This window comes from Aquila chrysaetos, chromosome 4, assembly GCF_900496995.4.
Source record: "Aquila chrysaetos chrysaetos chromosome 4, bAquChr1.4, whole genome shotgun sequence".
Lineage (NCBI taxonomy): Eukaryota > Metazoa > Chordata > Aves > Accipitriformes > Accipitridae > Aquila > Aquila chrysaetos.
The window spans coordinates 44063372-44081331 of NC_044007.1; the positions used below are offsets into that span (position 1 = coordinate 44063372).

Genomic DNA, 17960 nt, shown 5'->3' on the forward strand with positions numbered 1-17960 from the left:
AACCCTAATGTATTGCTCTATACTGATCTTCTAAAAAGGAGAGAATTTCACTTCTCTACCATAAAATCTCTGCTAATTTCTTCTCTTAACAGGCTCTTCTCTTCCTTAATAATAGTGATAAAGTTTCATTTGAAAAAAAATTCATGGGAAAAGAAGTAATTCAATGGAATTTCTCTGAAGAAATGACATGAACGTTGCATTGTGTTGACTCAAAACGTGCTCTGAATTTTATATTTTTTCAATATTAATCAATTTGTCCAGGTCAACTGCTGTTGTATTTCATGAAAATTGTTGTTCATTCACACTTTCGGTCTCCCAAGACATCAACTTATCTCACCTTGCCAAGTATCTAACACAGTTCCTCAGTGTAGCATGGCCTTTCCCTCTGGTTGAGCTAAGGGAAGATTTGACATGGAATGAAAGTAAAGGCAATTCATTTTGGAATTTTCTGTGGAACGGGGTTTCCTTTTTTCAGTTGCCTACAAACCCAGTCACTGTCTTCTCCACATTTCTCCCTGGTCACATTCTGAGAGGCTAAAAAATTTGATCAAGTTGCATAGCTGGATCTCAAGTGGTGAAAAATGCTAGTGGAGACAATTAGCAGATTGAAAACATTGTAACTAGATTCCCAAGTACAAGAATTGGAGCTGTGTTTGAATCCAGGAATTCCCATGCCTTGCATGTTCCAGATGCCAAATTGAGCTCTAACCTCCAAGTACAGTTATCAGCATGTTTCTTTCAATGAAAGAGTAAGCTGTTTCCAGCCCTGATCCTTGCTCCTGTCCTACTGTCTTATATATGTGATTAACTAGAAGGGGAAATTCATGGCTGAAAATTAAACCAGCAGTGAAAAAAGGCTATTTTTAACTTGTCCCTGTTCCTTGTCTATCACACAGCTCCACAAAAAATTGTAGTGGTGCAAGTGAAGCAATGACACTGGAGCCGTAGCTGACGTGGCTGTTCAAAGAAATGTAAGTATAAACAAATGATTTTCCCTTGCTATGATGAGCTGGGTACAAATGCTTGTAAGTCTGCTTTACCTTTCTGAAATAATCTTTCTGACAGCTGTGAAATGTCAATTAATTTTAATGAAACACCAACTCTGAAATCTAAAGATGTTAGAGTAAAAGTTCATACTGCATAATGCTTCATCACTTATCACCCTAGCAGAAGCAGCCAGCTAACATGATCCTCTCACAATCCTGCATTTCCACTCCAAGCATTTAGGAATCAAATGCACATAAAACATTCATCAAAATTACCAAAACATTTTCAGGTCCCTGTTCCCTCACTCTATTTCTTCCCACAATTCATGTACCTGCTACTGAACAACTGAAAATACAAAAGTTTCCTAAATATATATATATGGTGAAATGGATGTTAATATCGGTTCATGCTGGCTTCTCTCCTAAACATATTTTTGTGCAAGATTACGGTTGAGTAGGTATTGTCCCATCTTGACTTTCCAGAAATTCGTATTAATCTCATGAGTAATTCTTAATACCATGGTTTTCTCTTTCTTAAAAAAGTAGCTTTCATTTGTTTTAGTTTCCTCAGCTTTTCTCCAAGTTCCATTTTTTGTGCTGTTTGATATGGTTATTGTAATGTCTTGATGGCTGCATATTTCAAAATACCAGCAAGCTCCTGGCACCAAGTAAAAGGTGGATGAAGAAGCCAAGATGGTTTCTTTCTGCTCATACTAACTTGCAGCTGTAAGATCCTCTAAAGCCTGCATAAAACACTTACCAGACATATTTACCAGACACCAAGAAAACATGTGAATGCCTCACTAATATCAGATAGTATATCTTATTGTTATGAAGACATATTTCTTATTAAAAAATGCAAAAGCTGTTACTCAAAGAAACCCTTAAACACTTCCACTGTGAAAATTATTTCCACTTGGAAACGGATAAGATAAGGTTCTCTTTTCAGTTGTCTTTTGTAACTCAAAAAAGTCATTCAACTGGCTTTCTACTGTAAAATTTAAATTTAGGTAGTCAGGTTTTTAACTATTAAATCAAATGTATACAGGAGTAGGATTTTTAATTGGTTTTGACTGAGCAATTAGTTTTGAGGGAAAGAGGTCTGGTTTGCTCATACAAAATGGATGTAATCATAAATCTGTCTTCAGTGAAGCTTTGCAAAAGTACTACATACTTGGTTTATGCTCTAGCCACAGCTGTACAGAGTAACTCTCCTCTGCTTCTTCCACATTTATCTCTCCTTCTGTCTGTGCTCCTTTCTGCAAGCTCTATGTTACTACAGTATGTTCCCCTTATTTCTCAAAAATTATCTCCCATTTAAAGTGTTTTTATTTTTAAAAAAAAGAACAGGTTTGAAAATGCTTTTTCTGAGCATTTCTCTAATGCTGGAATTTGAAGGAGTATAATTACAGTTTTCAGGTTTTTTTAGTATTAATATCTTTAAATAAATCTATTTAGGAGGTTGGAACAAGAAGCTGCCCAAATTATTTTAACTATTATTTAGAAACAACAGAGAGTTTTAAAAAAAATAATTTCCCCCTTTTTATAATTTTTCTTTGTCTGTATCCAATCTACTTCCCAAAAACATATGAATGGGAAGACAAAATCTTTTTAGACAACTATTTCTCAGCTGTTCTCTATTTTGGCATCTCTAAACCAATTTGACAATGATTTTCAATACTACGAAGTTATTTTCTACTGAGCTGAGTTTCATTCACCTTTACTAGTGGCAGGGTGAATATCTGGAGGGGAGGAAAAACATGCTTCTAAATGGATTTTGTACTCAGGGATGAAAAAATGAAGATAGCCTGTTGTCACTGTTACAGTTCAACTTTTTCATTTCTCATGATGTGGCTGCTTTTGAACTTGCTGGCTAGCTTTAGGTGTTTCCATGCAAGCAGCAATTTGGGAAGAATTAGCTATGGGCTTTAGTGGGTCTATTTGCCTGATACCACTTTCACAGGAGGGATTTCATGTGCTAGTTGCTCTAGCACCAAAACTGATGCTGTCCCCTCCCCATAATTTTATGTGTTTCAGTAACTCAAGCAATTTTTTCAACTTTTACACATCTTTCCTCATAGCTTGCCAAGTCAAGACTTTGGATCTAATCGGTGAATGTGCCTTTTCTTCATACATGCATATTACATTTTTTTGGTTTTCCATTACTGTGGTCTCATCTCTTGCAGGACAGCAGCTTTTTCTCACCAGCGCTGTTCCAGGGTGCTGCTGTTTGAATGGAAGGTTATTCAGGTTAACAACCGTTGGTGGTTGCTATACCAACCCAGCTGATGGCATAGACTCATTGCTGAGCAGCTGGCTTGGTACAAACAGAGGTTTTACGAGACAATCCACACCTCCTGAAGTGTGCATTAACACATTTGCTGAACTATGAAGTAAGTGGTTAGAAATGTGTTCAGCTGTAACTTTAAAACTGTAAGTTTTCATTTCAATAGTGCAATTTCTATCCTCATGAAAAATAAGCTGTATTTATGAAATCTAGCTAACAAAATGCAAGTGTTCCATAACCAAACTCCCTACTTTCATTGATTTTCATGACCTGTCAAGACACTGAGATTAAAATTCAAATATTTTTATTTATAATTTGGGGAAAAGTCTGATTTGCTCTTGCAAAATTCTCTGCTCTTCCATCACCCAGGAAATTATTTGATAAAATGTCAGTACAACAATGAGATAGTATTTCTGAATCTCATTTAGAGCTGATTTACTTAAACAAATGCAATATTTTTTTATTATCTTATTTCTTATTCAAATATTGGGCTTTATTACTGCTATGTAATTAAGGATGTGCAGTTCCCAATAAAAGTGTTATTCCTTGATGCAACTCATGTCACATGTGCTTAGACATTTTCGCACTCAGGAGGTTTTTTTAGTTCATTCATAGTAGCTCTATAAACTCTTGTCATTACAGACACAAACATAAGAATTAAAGCTTTCCTCTGAGAACATTGGAGGGCTTAAGATTAAGTGTTTTTCTTAATTTGTCCATTAGTTACCAAGAAGTGTTATGCAGGTCACATAATACTGAAAGAGTATTCAATTTCAGACGGCAAATACTATAGAAGCAGCAAAGTGGCCATAAGATGATAGCCTGTTTTGAAAGTGAACCAGAAAGAAGATCATGAGGAAGCAAAAAGATTGATACTGTGGCAGCCTTCATAAAGGGCAAGGTGGAGGGTGTAGGCTGGTCAGCCTCACCCCTTCCTCTGGGACCATTTTTGAGCAAATCTGCCTGGAAGCCGTTTCCCAGCATATGCTCAGCAAACAGATGACCAGGTGCAGCCAGCAGGGCTTTACCAAGGCAGCTGGCCAACCTTCTTACCTTCCATGAGGAAGTGACTGGCTCTGTGAACGAGGGGAAAACCAGTCAATTTTGTTTACCTTGACTTTAGCCAGGCCTTCAACACCATCTGCCACAGCATTCTTACAGGCAAACAGGAGGGAGAGGGTTTGGATAGGTGTACATGAAGGCCAGTGGAAAACTAACAGTACTTGCAGGCTCAAAGCAGAGTTCCACAGTTTGCAGCCTGATGGTGGCTAGTGCCAAGCATCATTCCAAATAATCGATTCTGCAGCAGATAGTGTTTAACACCTCCATTTATGACCTGAATAATGGGATACATACAGTGCACCCTCATCAAGCTTGTGGATGGCACCAAGTTGGAGGGAGTAGTCAATATGCTGGCAGAAAAGGCCACCTGTCAGAGGGGCTTTCACAGGCACAAGGTACAGGTTTTCTAGGAGAGACCTCAAGAAGTTTAGCAAAGATAAAGGGAAAGTCCAGTGCCTGGGACGAAATAGTCCTATGCAACAGTAGAGGTTGGGCTCTTCTTGACTGGGGTTCAGCCCTACAGAAAGCAGCCTGGGATGCTGGTAGACGAGTTAGGTGAGGTTGCAGTGTGCCCCTGCAGTGATGATATGGCTGCATTAGCAACAGTATATTGAGAAGTCAAGGGAAGTGATTATTCCTTTCCAGTAAGCATTGGTGAGGGTAAGTCTGACCTACGACGTCCTCTTTTGTGTCCCCTTCTTCCCCAGTACAAAATAGAGATTGAGAAACCAGAGGAAGTCCAGCAGAAAGGTTCTAAGACAGTTAGGGTGCTGTAGCATAACATATGAGGAGAGACTAAAGAAGGTGGCTTATTTCAGCCTGGAGAAGAGAAGACTAAAGGTGAGGGAGCATAACTGTAGTCTTCAGCTGCCTAAGTGCAGGCTATAGATGACTCTCACTCCAGCTTCTCTATGAAGTGTATAGGATGACAGGCAACAGCCACAAGCTGTCAGGGGAAATTCTGACAGCTATAAGGAAAAAAATATCAAAATAACAGTGGTTAAGCACTGGAACATGTTTCCCAAAGATGCTGTGAAATCTCCATCCTTGCAGATATCTAAAAGTTGACTGGACAGGGCCCTGAGCAACCTTATCTAACATTGAAGTTGGCCCTGCAAGTTAGGCTGGGGACGTGGGAGTGGGTTGGGTGCCAGGTGTCCCTTCTAACCTAAATTATTCTGTGATTCTAAGCTCAAGTTAAGCAGAGAGGTTCTCTGTTCTTTCCCAGGAAAGTAATAAATGGCTACATTTAGTCACTTTGATAAGGTCAATGAAAGCAATAAATGCCTCCTTAGGACTGCTGAAAACGGATTAAACACTGCCTTCAGCTAACACAACATTAGAGCTATCACAATCTGACTACTCTTTGCCACTCGTTGTCCGCTGACACATTTTTGGCATTAGTGATTTAGTAGATAAATATATCAATTGCAGGGCTGAAACTTGTTCCATTTAGTGATACTTCCCTGAACATCTATATCATCCCTTTAGGCTTGTCCTATTGGCAGTCCATGTACTATGCTTACAATTAGTCTGTCTCAGAGTTGAACGGTTTTGTGCACCTCCTACATTTTAAAAACTATGACGCATGCACTATTGTACTGCATTTTACTATCATTTATGGATATAGGTGTTCAAAAGATGTAATCTTGACCTTATTGAAACAAGTGGTTAATCCCTACTAATTGTACTAAGGATTTCACTCTAGTGTTTTCAGAAGATTCACTGACGCATTAGCTCCAAGAGCTTGATGCTCATTTGGTGACTATTCCACAATATAAGAACCAGGGGACCTTGGCTGATAAGAGATAAAGAACTAATCAAAATGGGGGGCTTGTGTATTTCCATGTCTCATGATCCTTCTGTTTTCTGAAAGTTTTAAAAATAGTTACTGATACAGAAAACAGAGGAGTGCAGGAATGGTATCTTAGAATCGGTCCTCAGGAAGGTGCTTTACAGAGAATTTGGCAAAGCATTTTGCCCTGTTGACAAAGAATAAGGTTTCTGTGAACTATGCAGCTTGATGCATCCAAGTCCTTTTTTATTGACACTTAAAAGAACAATTAGGGAGTCCGTGCTGGCACTGCCCAGTACCAGGATGTGAGGATATACACTGATGACATAACTGTGATATCTGAAACATTTATTCTTGCATTAGTGCATTACTAAGCATCTTTGACTTTAATATACAGCATGCAAACTTATTTTATCAATTTATGCACACCAAGAAAGTTAGAAACCCGCTATGCTTACTTAACCCTTTATGTGCTGAAAAGCAGTCAGATTCACATACTAGAAAGGCAATAGATGCTGCCTCTCATACTCCATTGCTAGGACTGGTAACAGTTTATGATTTCTGAGGTCAAGCACAAACGGTGAACTGAAAACAGGGTTCAGCTGTTGAGAAGTATTTTGTATTTTCCCTAGACTGTATAATTTGGACACTCAATGATTAACTCTGAAAACACTTAAGAGACAGCATTAAATCCAAGAAACAAGTACCACACAAACCAGTAGGTTTCAAGCTCATTGTCAGAAATTTAACGTGAACCAGATCATAAGAGAAAACTGAATTAAGTGATTTTAGACTTTCCTAATTTTCAAAAGTATTCAGTTCAGTCGTGATGCTAGTTCAGTATTCTCATACTATTGAATCCATTATTGTTTTCTTTCCCCAGATATACTAAATACACCCATTTAACTGCCATGACATCCTCTGTGGGAAAAGGAAAATCAGAATTAACTTCAACAAAATACCACAGTACCAACATGCTCATAATGCAAAGTCTTTCCTCTTCCAATACAAAATGATAATTTTATGGTAAACTTTTATTTGGTGAGGCCTGTATTAGTTCTTAGGTGAAAAAAAGTCCATCTTGATACCTAAAATGTAAGGTGTGTGTGTATATATACATATATCTTCATGGGTTATGAAATGTACTATATTTATCTGACATCTGTTAAAATCAATGCAATGTTTTAGACCTCTGAAAGACTGTTAACATTTTCTTTAGCAACTGGATCAGATTAATAGGCAATACAGGTTATTTGATTTAGATTGTACATTCAGGTTTTAGATTATACTGATGAAATCCAACATTTGTATCTCTATATGTTGTGTTACACCTATATTATTCCCATTATATCTTATCTACTGTAAAATGAAAATTTATTTTTAAGAATATGAGATAAATGGCAGGCATTTCCTGGAGTATTTTGTTCAATAAAGGCTTATTTGGAAGACCATTTCTATTAATGTGTGGTTAGGAATAACTGCTGATGAATACATTAGACAAATAAGACTTCTATGGGCATGCACATAAGTCTCTCACTACTTACAAACGGGATCACAAAGCTTGTATCCAACTCTGCATAACTACACACTGTAACTTGAATTTCAAACTAAAAATTGACCCCTGCATCACAGAATTGTCAATAGCTGCTAATCTTATATTTCACAATACTGTACCACATTTAAGGAGTTTGTACAAAGGCATATATTAAGGTTTCTGAACAACACAACACTAAAAATGTATGTCCAGGAGAGTCTTGTGCTCTCTTTATATATGATTAGTCCAAGCAAGTTCTTGGCAGATTTGTCACCTTAGAACTGACAACTAGTGTGGTTGGTTGGAGCTTGAAATATAAGTGAAATTATAGTTTTGTTTTACAAGCTTGCAGTAGTACTGCTTGGTCCAGATCCTGTATTAATTCTGACATTCAAGCACATCTCCCTTTGACAGCAGCAAGGGCAAAGACTGGTAAAACAAAAGAAACAAAACAGAAAGGTGTTTCTGCTTAATCTAAAAATTTACAGAGCTATCATTGCTGAGCTAGCAAAGTTTGAGACATAGGTTATATTGTGTAAATTAGCAAGAGAAAACCAACAGTTTAGGCCAATTTCTTCAAAATAATTCTGAGTTTCAGTTCTCAGCTGTAAGAGTTGTGGCACATCACAAATGTCTAAGGGAAAAAAATATGCAGCTAATAAAGATAATGTGAATAGATGAAAACAAGAACAAATATTTTGACTTGGCACAAAATTTGCTTTTTTCAGATTCCATATGGATTAGAAACTTTCAATGCGCTTTTCATGAAAATGGTGGAGGGAGAAAAGTCTGGAGAGAAACATCCACAATGATTTGCAACACCCCAAACGAATGAACAAATGATGCTTTCCCCAGCCATTTGTTCGATAGTAATGGCTGTAGCAGTTTTAGAAATCAGACTTTGAAAATCTTTCTGAAAATGCATGTTTAGAAACAATTCCACTGGAGACAGTGCTACTGTATCATACATTGGAGGTCAGAAAGCTCTGCTATTTAACCACAAAACTGTAGAAATGAAAGGATGTACGTCCATGCAATAACAAGTTTCCTGTTCTGTCATCAGGAGATTATTAATGCTTTAAAAAGTGTGCACAAAAACGTTTTGAGCTTAGCATTATTTTATACATTATCTATAAAACATTTCTTGTTCTGTACCTAACTTGCTCCTATACCTACAATAGCATTAGGTCAGGAATGTCTTCACTTGAATCTATACCAAATGATGACACAAACCAGCTGAACTGTATTTTCATTTCCTGGAGAATTTTTCCTGGCCCAAAGCATGTCTCTGTCGAACAGTTTTAGGGTTTTAAGTCTATGATATAAAACTTTGAGCAAAAGGCAATTAATCCCAAGGAAAAATCCCTGACACAAATAATTTGCTATCCAGCCGGTGATTGTGGCTGTATGTAGCCCTGGAGCAACAGCATTTCAGCCTCAGCTACCCTTGCTGCCATGACAGCAAGCTTAGATGCTTCACCGTTACATGCACCAGTAACATGTTCATTCTCCAGGCTGAGATATTTAATCTAAAATTGAGTCTTAAATTGAAAAGAATTGTTTTCTTCTAGGGTCCTAGGAAAGCAACTGGGGAATGAGGATTGACAAGCAGCTTAAAGAAAATATTTGTTTACTATGGACACGCAATAGCAATTCTATTTCTGAAGCAGTGTGGAGGAGGTGCACTTCTTATTACTGCCCATATTTTGGGACTGATTTTTTCTCAAACTACCTACCTGCTGCTTGTAGGTGCTGAGGTCCAGCTGACAGTGTCATAGGGATGAACCTTCTCTCAAAGAGGTGCAAAGCCTCTGCATAAACTCTATTGCCCTCCACAACTTGGTGCAAGCTTACCGCTGAATACAGCCAGACTTTTGACACTCCCTGGGAGGGTTTCTGTAAGGACTCCTCACAGACTTGCAAAATAGCATGTGGCTTAGAAGGATATCTCTGTGCTCATCTAGTTTCACTTCCTTTTCAGAGAGAGATATGTGGGGGAACGCTGGTTTGGTTGTTAACAGATTTCATTCTGCCTTAAAGTTTCTTTGAAAATAATCAGCCCTCTCTTCAGTTTTTATTCTATCTGCATTTATAAATCAGCATTTTTGTCAGAGTTTACTATTAACCATACCTGACTGTGACAGTAAGGAAGCAATTCACCCATCACTTTGGGATTATTTGTTGTGCTACAGTAGGAACTTCTTGTCAGATGTGAAGAACTCTTTCTACTATCAAGACAACTCATACTGCTCTTTTGTACTCAATATACCACTACACTCTCCTGAAACCAATTAAATCATGTGGTATGTTAAAAAAAGGGCATACTTTCATTCATATGTTCTTGATTTAGACTCACTGAAGAAATCTAAGGTAATTCTGCTGTTTTTCATTGCCTCTAGACCATGTTTCACAAAAATCTCAGTATTGTTGGAGTATATCTTGGGTATAAATATATCACTTTTTAATAAGACAGGAAACAGTATTTCTAGTTTCCCCTTTACAGGCTAAATCTATCATCTGCCTCTCAGAGGAAGTGTTCTGATATGGGACCTGGAAAAGCCTTTGTGATCAAACCTCTGGAGTAGGTTCTCTTCTTCAGTGTCAACTATATGTTTGTAACAAAGATTGTTAACTAAGACTGTGCTTTGCAAAACATATTGTCTCCAGTCACCAGAAGGCATCATGATTTTAAAATTAAAGTTCTGATAGGCTATCTCATCCATCTAAAATACAGTGTTCTGAGACCCATTCCTATAATTTATATAACTTTTTCATTTTTATTGTGAATTGCACATTTCTTTTATATCTGCCCTATTACTCTTTTTGGTTTCCTTTGAAACACAAATATGTTGCCAGTTTGTTGGTTCTGCCGTATTTTTAACTTCTGACCATCTTTATTTTGCTCCTTCCAAAGACGCTCCTAAAAAATTGTACTTTTACTCATCTATTAATACACTGGATTTATTGTTGAGAGCAGGAATAGCAATGGCTTAAGGCAAGAATAATTCAGACAAATGCTTTTTCAGACTTCAGAGCTTTGCTGCATGTGAATTCTTAAAGTACCTGTTTTAATCTAGTTTTCAAAGTCCTTAATGATGAGACTGTCAGTGATGCAAAATTTTGTTTTCTTTCTTTACAAACACAATGGAACAATTTTTACACCTGAAGATCTACAGATAAAGAATTCAAAAGCAGATCTTTTACTAGAGTATACTTTACATTTATCCAACTGTTAGATCTGGCTGTGAGCTGCATGCAGAAAAAGAGAAATTGGAAATGACTGAATAGTACCTTACCAGGAATTGATGTAGACCTTCAACTTATAAGATTCTAGATACTGGATCATTTGTCAGAGATGGACATCTACTTTAAAAACGATCATGAGCCAAAGCACAAGTTCACTTTACTCAGAAGCTGTGATTTTCAGAAATACCCACTAAGTATAAGCAAAAGTCTCTGGCCTTATCAAGATATGACAATTAGAAATAAAAATAATGTTTCTTTAATATCCATACAGATACTTTTTTTTTTCTGTTATCAGCCTCTTCTCTCAAGTCTAATATGAAATGAAAGTGGAGTATGAGTCCTGCCCTTCTAGTGCAGTGATCCCATTATCATTCCGTTGTGCAAATTGGGCTTTCAGCTGCATCAGAAAACCAGAAATCCTATCTATCTTTGAATTAAACACACCATGACTTTCTGAGAAAAGAAAGAAAATTGGGGCATTAACATTCTAAACAGTAAAACTACAAGAAAATTAAGCCAAACTGACAAGATCAATAATATTCCCTTTTACATGCAAAATACCTAATTCCAGAAAAAACATTAGTGGTGTTTCAATGATCATAACACCTAACCTTACTGAATATGTGTTTCCAATTATGTTCTACTGCAAAATCCTGTTTGCAATTACTATCTTCCACTGTCATCTAGTGTCCAAAAAACTTTCTGCAAGTGTTTGGTGGTTACACAGAAGAATGAAATACTATTTTTTCCCAAAGTAATTTAAAAACTTTTAATCAGAAAGTAATTCATAAAGTTTGGATAGTCAAGGTTTTCTTCTGTCTGTATAGTTACTCAGCCTTGAAAAAGCCTGTGCAGCTGAACATGTATGCCCAGCAAGGAAATATGAAATAGAGAGGAAATACAGGGCTTTAAAAAACAATACTATTACAGAAGATAGTGGAAGCAACAGGGACTGCAGGTCCCATTGTGTCAGGGCTTTAAAGGAATTGTGGACTAGAAGAAAGCACAGCCAAAATGTCTCAGTGCAACTGAACAGAAGAAATAAGTAAATATATCTAGTGAAGAAAAACATTAGGACATATTGCTAAAAAAAAATCCCAAATAAACAAAAACAACTAAAACTTTAAATTGCCAAAACCAGAACATGCATTAAATATATTTCATACTTTTCCATTAATTGTCCCTTTTTCCTACATAAAGTAACAAGAAAGCAAACTTGACAGGTTCGAGTCATGCTCTCTAGGGCACTTGCAAGCTATCTCAGTGAGAGCACAGTTTCAGGCTGCACAGTGAAGAACAGAGCCATATTCATAGCTATTATAAGTCTTACTCTTCATAAACACCCATGGTTATAATTTTGATTAGTAATATTGCACTAAGAATATCTGATCACCTTTTCAAGGAAATATTTATTAGTTTTCAAAATGAAAAATCATATGAAACTGTTGTTTCTACTTACATGTACTTGCCACAGCCACATGATCAAATTCAGTTTTCATTTCACAACATTCAAATACTGCATAAGATATTCCAAGAAAAGTGGGGACTATGCTCACATATCCAAAAAGAAATAGGTTTAAAAATAAACGTCAAAGACCTGAGATATTGTTAATGTATTTAGCCCTGCTGAAATTAGCCTTAAGGAACCATGGCACCAGACTCTTAAAATTACAAACTTAACACAGGGCATTAATATCTCTGCTTGAATGTAAGGTTTCTGTCAAATGTACGTTATCTGTTTACTTTGTAAATGTTATTCCAAGGGTAAAAGGCAGTACAGTGAAGCTAAATAAGTCAAAATTACAAAGGGACAATTTATAAACACAAAACATTTTAATTAAAGGGTGATTTAAAAAAAAAAAAAAGTTAAAAGTTGCCTTTAAAAAAACCCAACAAAACCCAATACTGTTTCTGTAAGTGAATAGGTAATTCAAATATAGAAACAACCTTAATTCCACCCTCTTATGATCTATGAAAGGTATGAAGGTTTCAAAAGAAACTTTCAATCGTTACAAATCAGATTCATGCCACCTTAGACTGCAAACAAATTGATCAGAATATTACAATTATTCTTTGAATAGTAATAATTAAAGAACAGGTAAATGTTGCACTGATTTAAAGGCTTAAAAAGAGCAGATCCATATTCATCTGCTCATCCTTGCAACATGGCAGCAATATTCTTGCAAGTTCAGCTGAAGGAATCCTGGTGTCCATACAATTTAAGAGTAAAAAAATAATAAAGCCGTTACCAGAATTTAATTTTAAAATATTTATTTGGCAGTAGTGCAAGAGTAAAATAAACCTGCTATTCTTGATTAAGGTAGATACTGACTTTAAGTGGGTAAGCGGAATAAAGGTTTCAACCTGTTTAACAACACTTTTCTTAACTTTTAAGTTTTCTTCCTGTATTTACTATATATATAAATAAACAAACAAGTTTACCAGTTTTTAGTGAGGAAAAGAAAGACCACACTGTCTTGGATGACAGTTCGCGGCTTATCATAATGAGTGGTGATGTCTTGATTACAGAATTCTGGTTAGTGTTAGAGTAAGATGAATAGAAGGTGATTTTTAAGTCCCAGTATGTCCTCAGAGAGGTCCATATGGCAAATGCAAAGACATTTGGAACCCAATGAAATATGTGCATTATTTATTATCCTGTCTATTTCTTCACCTACCAATTAAATAAATTTCAGTAGCTTGGAGTTCTGAAAGTATTTTAACTCATTTTCTGTAAAGAAAACAATTTATTCTGTAAATTTAAACTGTAATTTCCTCCTTGCATCAAAGTGTGCTGAAAGAAAATCTAATATCTTTGGAACTCAGTAGAAAATACCACACCAGAGATGACTGTCCCACCTAAAATGTTGTTTTAAGAAAATAAAAATTTTGTTCCAAATTTTTTTTTTTTGCTATGGTTATCTTTGATTTTTGAACACAGTAATTTTCAATTAGAGCATAACCTTGGCACCCATTAAGCAGTTTCAACAACTTCAATCCTTTGTGAAATTAAGTATATGTATCTAGTAAAATATCTAAGTATCAGTACTTAAACATTTGATGTCATGCTACATTGGACCTCTAAATTTCTACTTGTTCTTTGTTAGAGCATTAGAAATATTCAAGGATATGCCTTTTTGCATATAGTAAAAGACTTTCAGACAACTTTGCAATCACTGGACTGTAAAAGAAACAGAACAAAGATAAACTTTCTTTCTGAAAACCCTCCTAACCTCGCCAAGGATTCTACATACTATATTCTGCACCAGAATACAGTAGAAATTCCTAATATTGGCCTTTAATGAAAATATCAAAAGGTAAATTCATCCTTGCTAAATGAGGGATTAGGAAAATAATTAAGAACCAGTTAGAGAGTAAGAAATAAATCACATAGGACTGACAAGCAGGTTGCTAGACCATTGTGTTGTTTTTAATTTATATATTCTCTTGTCTGTTCTAGGGTTGCTGTCTTACTAAAGTTTCAAAAAAAAAAACCAAAAAAACCAAAGCAACAAGAAAAAAAACTATAAAAAAAAAAAATTCTTGAAAAAAATCCAAAATGAAGTGTGCAAACTTATGAAACCATATATCAAGAGAGGATTTGGATCCCAGACGTACTCCACACCATGTATGATGAAAGAAGAAAAAAAAAGTATCCTATCATTAAACTCTGAGAGCTCCAACACTTGCTTTCAGACAGATTAAAAATGTAAAGGTTAGCAATGACCTCTAGTGTTGCCGTTTAAGTACTGCAATAAACCGCAGCATGCATGGAACAGCCAGGTAATCATCCTAGACTATGTTATTCAACTATGTGGTGTAACACTGAGGCAGCTCTTTTAGAGACGAAAAAAAATGCTTTGCCTATTAATCAAAGCTAACAGCAGCAGAAATACTCCGCCATTTTGCTTAAAAGCTAGTAAAAACTATTGGAATACTGTTTGGATTGATAGCATCTGTTTCTGACGATGGCAGGGGAGGGAGCTTTCTGTACTCTTCTTTGCACCTGGTTCAAGAACAAGGATTATGTATCAGGTGAGCTGCCACTCTGGCTGGCTGATATGCCCAGGACAGGTAGGACAGTGTCATGGTTTAATCTGGCAGGTAGCTAACCACCACGCAGCCACTTGCTCACTCCCCCACCCAGTGGGATGGGGGAAGAGAATCAGAAAAAAAAAAAAGTAAAATTCATGGGTTGAGATAAAGCAGTTAAATAGGACAGAAAAGGAAGGGGAAAAAAAAAAATATATACGAACCAAGTGATGCACAATGCAATTGCTCACCACCCACTGACTGATGCCCAAGCAGCAAACCACCCTGTCCCAGCCAACTCACCCCAGTTTATATACTGGGCATGACGTCACATGGTATGGAATAGACCTTTGGCCACTTTGGGTCAGCTGCCCTGGCTGTGTCCCCCCCCAACTTCTTGTGCCGCCACCCCCACCACCCACCCCAGCCTCTGCTGGCAGGGCAGTATAAGAAGCTGAAAAGTCCTTGACTTAGTGCAAACACTGCTTAGCAACAACTAAAACATCAGTGCGTTATCAACATTCTTCTCATCCTAAATCAAAACCACAGCTCTATACCAGCTACTAAGAAGAAAATTAACTTTATTCTAGCCAAAACCAGGACAGACAGGGGGAGCGGGAAAAAATGAATTAAATCCCGACAAGAAGAGCAACTGAGAGGCCATTATATTCCATACTATTGCTGGATATGCATCCTTTGGACCATTTGTGGAAAAAGGATAGAGCAGTGCTGCTTTCTAAGATGACCTTCATGCAAAGATAAGGCCATTACTGTCCCCTACACAAGCAAATGTCCCTGTTGCATATTGGATTCATTGGCCATGAGCATGAAAAGAACAAGCCTAGATGCACAGATGTGGTTTAAAAAAGACAGTACTAGGACCTAAATCAATTGCCCATTTAGGCTTGAGAGGAAACACAATACTTCTCTTTGGTAACACCACAGAATTCTTGGCCTAACTAACTCTTACTGCTCGGACCTTGCTTTTCGCTATCCTGTGCAACTATTTAAGAAGTGGAATCAAATTATTTCCACTAAATATTAAAACAAAAAAAGTCTACAGATTCAGTGAAATATGAAGAATTGTCTTCAGGGACAAATCGCCACAGCAGGATGGTTAAAAAGTTCCTGTGAAAACCGCTGTGAAACCCTTGTGTGGCTTACCTGAGGATTCAGGGATTCACAAACATAGCTGAACTGAAATCACTAAAGTAATTTCCCAGGTTTTTCCAGGGTTTGCTCTGGTCACTAAGCACTGAAGAATGTAACATTTCTGTGCCCTAATTCCACTTTTGGATCTGGCTTGCTCTCACTTGCTCCTCACTTTTTTTCTTCTTAATATTTCTTTCTTTTTTTCTTCCTAACAACATTAAGCACACTGCTGAGCTACTCGTTACAGCTCTAAGAGTCTTCATGTGCTATTTAGCTCTTTAATTTTCTTTAAATGCCTCCATTTTATTTCTACTTCCGGTATCAATGTGAAGATTTTTTTTCAGAGTACATCTGTGCAACACTCTAGCCAATCTTTATCTGCAATTTGAGATTATTTTTATCATAGACTTTCAGAAATGTAATCCTGTAATTAGAGAGAAAGTCACCATAAAACTTCTCGTCAAAGGTTTGACTCTGCTAGCCCTAAATCGGTTGCAGCACTGCCGGTGCCATAGCTGCAGCAACACAGAGCTCAGGCTGGGTTAGCCGATTGTGAATTTCACCTTCTCTGGTTTTGCAGCCTTGGCTGAGCCATATGATATTTCAGCTGTGCTGTCACCGATAAAAGAGACAGTAGCGTAAAGCAAGTTCCACCCCACTGCTACAATCTGAAATCCCATAGAGACCGTTAGCACTGTGTTGATTCTAACATTAGCTGTCTGCAGTAAAATCACAAAACACCCTGATTCTTGCTAGACTGTACCTCACAAAATATTAAGCAGCACAATGATCTTAGGGCTGTGTGGAAAACAAAGGCTTTTTGAGATGATAGTCCGGAATATTTCTGAATTAAGGATAATTGCAGGTATATTGGGTTTGTGTGGCAAGGTTTTGGTAGTGGGGGGGCTAAAGAGGTGACTTCTGTGAGAAGCTGCTGGAAGCTTCCCCCATTATCCGACAGAGCCAATGCCAGCGGCTCCAAGAAGGACCTGCCACTGGCCAAGGCTGAGCCCATCAGTGACAGTGGTAGTGCCTCTGGGATAACAGATTTAAGACAGGGGAAAAAAAGTTGCTGCGGCACAGAAACTGCAGCTGGAGAGAGGAGTGAGAATATGTGAGCGAAACAGCCCTGCAGACACCAAGGTCAGTGAAGAAGGAGGGGCAGGAGGTGCTCCAGGTGCTGGAGCAGAGATTCCCCTGCAGCCCGTGGGGAAGACCATGGTGAGGCAGGCTGTCCCCCTGCAGCCCAGGGAGGTCCACGGTGGAGCAGATATCCACCTGCAGCCCGGGGAGGACCCCACGCTGGAGCAGGGGGATGCCCCAAGGAGGCTGTGACCCCGTGGGAAGCCCATGCTGGAGCAGGCTCTGGCAGGACCTGCAGACCCATGGAGAGAGGAGCCCATGCTGGAGCAGGTTTTCTGGCAGGACTTGTGACCCCGCAGGGGACCCACGCTGGAGCAGTCTGTGCCTGAAGGACTGCACCCTGTGGAAGGGACCCACTCTGGAGCAGTTTGTGAAGAACTGCAGCCCGTGGGAAGGACCCACATTGGAGAAGTTTGTGGAGGACTGTCTCCCGTGGGAGGGACCCACGCTGGAGCAGGGGAGGAGTGAGAGGAGTCCTGCCCCTCAGGAGGAAGGAGCAGCAGAGACAACGTGTGATGAACTGACCCCAACCCCCATTCCCCATGCCCCTGTGCCACTGAGGGGGGAGGAGGTAGAGAGTCTGGGAGTGAAGCTGTGCCTGGGAAGAAGGGAGGGGTGGAGGGAAGGTGTTTTGAGATTTGGTCTTATTTCTCATTACCTTACTCTGGTTGATTGACAATAAATTAAGTTAATTTTCCCTCAGTCGAGTCTGTTTTGCCCGTG

The 17960-nt window shown here is 38.1% G+C and overlaps 1 long non-coding RNA gene across 1 annotated transcript; it reads left to right on the top strand.

Annotated features, from left to right (window-relative positions):
* The first annotated feature begins 353 nt into the window (after positions 1-353).
* Positions 354-8488, top strand: LOC115340500. The gene is made up of 3 exons (XR_003923073.1): positions 354-971; positions 7014-7156; positions 8393-8488. It is a non-coding gene; the product is annotated as an uncharacterized LOC115340500 (long non-coding RNA).
* Positions 8489-17960: the final 9472 nt, after the last annotated feature.